We start from the raw sequence: 6,374 nt of genomic DNA, 5'->3' as shown, positions 1-6,374 counted from the left end.
GAGTTGTTTCATCTTCAGGCGAGAGAAAGGAAAACGGCCCCGAAAGGCGCACACGGCCTCACGTCAGGGCTGTGCACAGTCGGGACCATGCCTTTGGCATTGACAGGCCCTGAGCGGGCAGCGACAACATGTATGTCCTGCCACGCGCAGGCGTGTCTTCCGTGGGCTGGGATGGTGTTTGAAAAGGGGCAAAGGGAATTACATCTGGCTTCTCTGAATAGGACAGGTGGCCCGGCTGTTGTATTTTTGTTGTGATGTGGTTCAAAAAGCTAAGAAACAGGCACCCTTGTGGGCTGATAATCCGAGGTGACGAGCTCCCCGGCCTGGGGCTGGTGGGGTGGTTTAATGAGCACAAAGCCCCGCCAGTCCTCGCAGGCTTCTAGAGAGTCCCACGGCTGCCCTACCAGCTCGGTGGCAGCGCATTGTTAACCATGTTTCAGGTTCCTTGCCACCACCGCATCACCCCCTCCTTCCCGTGCTAACAAGACCATCCTGTTCAGCAGTTGACTCATAACCCTGCGCCCCGAAAGGCCGCGCCGATGAGGCAACTCGCTGTGATTCCGTGTCGGACTGAATTCCAGTGTTCTCCTCTCCCAGTGGTGAGACAGGAAAGGACGTCCCATCTGGAAGAACCTGAAGGTGCCATCCCGTCGCTCTGCCTCACGTCACGGATCGCCCTCAGTCAGAAATCTTGACTTGCAACTTCGGAGGGTGGGTCCCTGCAGGAATCCCAGCGCACGCAGCGATGAGGAGCGCTGCCCTGTGGTAGCAGGCGCCGGGCTGGAACGCGGGCAGGCGGCTGGGCGGCTGAGGCTGGGGGCGCCTTCTGTGGACTGAAGCCCCAGACAGGTAGGCACCTCTCTGCTGATGTTGCTCGTTGAGAACTTTCAACCCAGGAGGCCTTGACTGTGTGTGTGTGTGTGTGTGTGTGTGTGTGAGAGAGAGAGAGAGAGAGAGAGAGAGAGAGAGAGAGAGAGAGAGAGGGAAAAGGGGGGTCACAGTGCTCATTTTGGCTGGATTTTCTGGGAGGGAGACAGAAAAGAGGGGTTTGAATCCCTTTGCTTGGTGAGCGGTACTTCAGACATCTTTGGTGGGGAGAGTAAGTGTGGCCTCCAGACTTCTACTTGGGACCTGTGTCACCGGCTGATGGAGGAATTTGTACTGATTCGTGGAAGGGACGGACAGGGAGAATGGCCTGAGAGTGAGATCCCAGGAGGCCGAGCCCAGCCGCACAGCGTGGTCTGCTAGGAAAGCCCGGGTTGTGGAGAACGTGTTCAGGCCGCCAGGACCGTCCCGGGATGACTTTAGCTGGGGACAAGGCAGGACCCATTCCCCCCACGGGGGGAGCTTTTCTAAGCTCCCCTGTCGAGTCATAATCTCAGTGTCTCTCTGTCCACTGCGCCAAACCGGCTAGGGCTCAGGGTCGCTCTAGAAGACACTCGCTGATTAGCTCTCAAACTGCCAGCCTCGTGGGGAGAAGCAAAACAAAACTTTATTTTTTCCCACCCAAGCACGTGTTTAGCAAGGATGTTCTTTCAAGCCATTTTATTTCCTAAAAAGCCTTATTCAGCACAAGGAAAAGAAACCCCGGGACTCACTAGGTGGTGGAGATGAACTTATTCATGAATCCATGGCGTTCAGGGGTCTTCTGTACCATGAGTGAGGGCTGGGCTTCAGACAACTCCTCATTCCTCTCCCCTCCTACCCCCCTACAATTCTTTTTTTTAAAAGGGGGGTTCCTTAAAATTTCATCGGTAGAATTCCCGCCCAAAGGGACACATTCTTTTTTAAAATATATATATTTTATTGGTTTTTTTACACAGAGGAAGGGAGAGGGAGAGAGAGTTAGAAACATTGATGAGAGAGAAACATCGATCAGATGCTGCCTCCTTGCACACTCCCTGCTGGGGATGTGCTCGCAACCAAGGTCCATGCCCTTGACCAGAATCAAACCTGGGACCTTTCAATCCGCAGGCCGACGCTCTATCCACTGTGCCACACCGGCCAGGGCGGGACACATTCTTTAAGGGGCAAGAGGCATATGTTCATGCACAATAATTGTAGGCTCTTCCTATTAAAAATATTTCTGCCTTTTCTAACAGCAACCCAATTAATTTACATAAGTTTCAAGAGAATTCTGGGTTAGTAATAATTCTCTCTCTCTCTCTCTCTCTCTCTCTCTCTCTCTCTCTCTCTCTTTTTCTCTCTGTCTCTCTCTCTCTCTCTCTCTCTCTCTCTCACACACACACACACACACACACACACACACACACTGTTGCGCATATGTGCATTTTCCCACTTAATTCAATGAGATAAAACTCACGTTGTGCAGTTTCTAGATGAGGAATTTGGGCTGAGTGAGGTTGACAGGCAGAGCAGGGAAGGGAGGGAGCCAGGACTCTGCTGCCTCACGGCACCCAGAGATCTATGCGATTGAGCCTTCTGCATTCCTGTCCTATGCCATCAGCCCTTCACGGGGCCCTCGGCCTGTGAGCAGCCCTGAGCCCACGATAACACGCTCACATGGCGTCTTATAGCAAAAGGCCAAAAGTCAGTCTATGATGTGCTTCACTGTTGGGGGCCGGCATGGTATGGCGGGCAGAATGTGGGCAGGAGAGGCAGAAAGATCTAGATTTCAGTCCCCCTGCTTGTTAACTCGGTGACCTGGGCAAGTCAGAGAATTTCTTCAAACCTGTTTCCTTATTGATAAGGCGATGATTAGAACATCCGCTGCACAGGGTTGTTTGTTACAAAGAACAGAAAGACGAGCCTGGCTGATGGGGCTCCGTGGCTCAGCATCCACCCAGGAACCCAGAGGTTGCTGGTTGTATTCCCAGTCAGGGCACATGCCCGGGTTGCAGGCTCGATCCCCAGTAGGGGGCGTGCAGGAGGCAGCCGATTGAAGCAAAGCACCTCCCGCGTGACTGACAAGTGGTGGACTTCCCATCTGTATTCACGTCTCTGGTCATTCGTTGATGCTTCCTTATATTGCAGTGAGACTGACTTTCTTAGAAAATCCATTGCGATTATGGGGATCCTTCATGCTGGAGCCGATCAACTTTGGACCAGGGTCGTGACCATCCTGTGCTGAGAGTCCCTAAAGCAGAGTAAACTTAGGTAGGAAAGCAGGAACATCAGATGCTTCATAAGCCAGTGTCCTGTGTGAAGTATTGCAGAGTTAGAGGTCAGCACGCATGCACACACACGCACGCACGCATGCATGCGCGCACACACACACACACACACACACCCCGCCTGAGTTTTCCTGGGCCCCCAAAGAAGCATTGCCGGTGGGTGCGCGTGCGAGGAGAAACAGAGTACATAGTGTGGAGACCTTTTATTTACCTTAGGCCCCTGGCAGGCCATCCACACAGCAGCCTTGGGTGTCCAAGGCTCCCCACTGTGACTAGGGCTACAGTGCTAAGACTGAACTAGAGATAACACACCTTCATAAAGATGGGTTTGAGACATGCGTGGTTGGCTTATTTACTGGCTAAAAGCCTGGAGTCACGTTTAGCAAGTAGGCGGGTTGGCATCAGGAACGATGTGTGGGCCGCCTGTCCCACCTCTGGCTCCCGGTGAAGTGTGGATCGGCACAGAGAGGCAGGTGGGAGTGCCAGGAAGCTCCTGCCGGCATCAAGCACAGTCGCACCTTCCTTTCCTGGAACGCCTGCCCTGGCCTTACCGGCCTTGCACAGCCCAGATGGTTGTTTCCTGTACTTGGTGGACCCAGAACGATGGGAGGAATCTTTGTGTCCACGCTGGACAGACCAAACAATAGGCACCGTGAAAGGCATCCCAAAGTAGCAGGACTTTTCCCCTAAGTCCTATGCGACCGTCAGTGTCATCATTTTATGACTCATACTATATGTATTGCCCTAAGATAATGTCTTGTAGCAAGGATTTTTAAATGATGAAAATGTAAACTAAGCTAAAATGCCAAGTCAAATAAATTAGGGCTTAGGTATAAAACTTCCAGTGGCAGGTGAACGAGAGATTGACAATTTGACCTTGTTCGACACTGTAACAGCCAGAATTCCCCATGGGCTTTCTGCTGATGGTGGACAGATGCTTGTATATAGACTTCAGCAATCACTGTGTTTTTAAAACAGCTAAATTATTTCCAAATTTCATTCTTATCTGACCTTAAAGTCTGAGAAAGCCCACTAATAAACAGAAGATAGCTTTACTGAGAAAAGAACTTGACTTTGAGACACATTTCATCTTTCCCAAGTATGAGACTTAAAAGTTTCTCAGACTGTAAGTGTCTATATGCCGTTCTAGTACAAAGTTAAAAGGTTTTGATTCATTTGGATTAGCATTCCTTCTTTATTTCTGCCCACCTGGATACTGGAGAGCCTGTGGAAGGGGGTCTGTGCTATGTTCTTTTAATATATATGTATTTATTGATTTTAGAGAGGAAGGGAGAGGGAGAGAGAGTTAGAAACATCAATGATAAGAATCATTGATCAGCTGCCTCCTGCGTGCACCCTACTGGGGATTGAGCCAGCAACCTGGATATGTGCCCTGACCAGGAATCAAACGGTGACCTCCTGGTTCATAGGTCGATGCTCAACCACTGAACCACGCCAGCCAGCCAGGCTGTGCTATGTTCTTAAGGAAAGTAAGCTGAACAGACTGGAAGCCTAACACATAGCTGATGCTTGGTTTACAGAAGTTCCAATTCAATGGAAAGTTTCCTTTTTATTGTTTCCTGAATTATATCTTCAGGAAATGCCAGGAAACTAAGATATTTCACCACAATTTCCAAACACCTCTGCTTAGGATTGGTGCGCGCATGCGTGCTTACACAATATACACACATACACACACACCACAAACAGGGACACACACACACCACAGACAGACTCACATACACACACATTCATGTTCATGTGCAAAATATAAAACAAAACCAAAAGACACCTATTTCCTTGTGTGTCCACCGGAGGTTTATTTCTTCTCCCATCATAGCCTGTGCTGCCTGCTTCCATCCTGCAGTGGCGCCTTCTGACACACGTGGCATGGGGTCACCAGCCTGGCAAAGGGAGAAATGGAAGTAGTTCTCCAGCTTTTTCTTTTAATCGAGATGTAATGCACATAACATGATATTCGTTCAGATGTTACAGATGATTCGATATTTGTATTCATTGTGAAATGATCACCACGCACATTTCTCAGTAAAGGGAAAATTATAAAGTTCACAACTGGAGCCTATGTTTGGGTTATTTGACGAGATAAAGTATTACATTAAAGGGCTTAAAATCATCTTCATTTACTATCTCCATGTTCTAAAATGAAGTACTTAGGGAGAAAAAGTCATATGCCTTAATCCATTTATCCTCTAGAGATACTATATGCAAAAACAAGGTCTATTTCTTTTATTTTGACTCCTTTGCCAGACATATGTATTTTAGTGGGTCGTCAGTAAATACTTGTTGATTAGATTGGCCCTCACTTGGGCTGAACAATAAAGTAATCATGTCAAAATGCAAGCAAAAATTCTGAGAGCATATTCTTCAGTAATGAGGATGACTTGATATCATTTAATAACTAAATTGGCTTCGATTTCTTGCCCTCAAAAGTGTTTTCTTGTTGAACATCTGATTAAAACTTTACAAACTTAGAATTTGCTGATGCCGAACAAATCCCAGGTTGTGCAGATGAACCGTTTTCTCTTACAGTGTTCACATCGTGGGCTCATTATCATATTCCACTGTGGGTCAAAGGGCAGGGTCCCCTAATGAGCTCCTTCTGGTGCATTAGCCATAAGCGGCTTTCCCTGACTTGTTTCCAGCGAGATCTGCTCTCTGGGAATTCTGGTCCACCGCCAGCTGGGGGAGAGTAAAGCTTCGCTCAGAGCATTTCTGGATGATGACTGTAAAGTCATATGCACGTTGAGTTTTCCTAAGTAATTGTTTCACTGATTACACTATTACAGTGGATTTTAAAAATTTTTTGATTATCATCGATGGCAAGAAAATACTTTTTAGACCCCTTCAAGCTCGCTCTCTCTCTCTCTCTCTCTCTCAGAGAAAAAAGTTTCACTAAACAATGCTTGATACATATTGATGTTTTCTTTTCTATTCCGTTCCACTGTAGACAATCTCTGGTCATGGCCTATGAATGACTTTTCTGACCCATTGATAGTGGTTCTCAATACTGGCTGAAAATAAGATCCAATAGAGAACTTTAAAAAAAAATACTAAAGCCAGGCCCTGGCCTGGTAGCGCTGTGGTTACAGCATTGTCCCGATATGCCAAGGTGGCAGGTTCGGTCCCCAGTCAGGGCACATAGGAAATCAACCAATGAATGAATGCATGCATGAAACAGTGCATTCAGTCTTTCTCTGTGCTTCTCTCTCTCTCTCTCTC

General features: G+C 48.0%; 1 protein-coding gene across 4 annotated transcripts in view; it reads left to right on the top strand.

Annotated features, from left to right (window-relative positions):
* The first annotated feature begins 385 nt into the window (after positions 1-385).
* The window catches only part of CERS3 (ceramide synthase 3), a 59,240-nt gene continuing 53,251 nt past the window's right edge, over positions 386-6,374 (top strand). Inside the window, exons 1-2 of one of the 4 annotated variants that reach the window (XM_036355664.1) lie at positions 431-849; positions 2,995-3,117. The gene's annotated coding sequence lies outside the window, so the exon portion shown is untranslated. Of the gene's footprint in view, positions 850-2,994; positions 3,118-6,374 lie in introns of all 4 variants that reach the window. The other 3 variants (XM_036355666.1, XM_036355665.1, XM_036355663.1) reach the window with 3 other exon arrangements.

The sequence above is a fragment of the Myotis myotis genome, unplaced genomic scaffold (assembly GCF_014108235.1).
Source record: "Myotis myotis isolate mMyoMyo1 unplaced genomic scaffold, mMyoMyo1.p scaffold_m19_p_23, whole genome shotgun sequence".
NCBI lineage: Eukaryota > Metazoa > Chordata > Mammalia > Chiroptera > Vespertilionidae > Myotis > Myotis myotis.
Note: the sequence above shows the minus strand (reverse complement) of the source record. Positions and strands in the feature narration are given on the sequence as shown.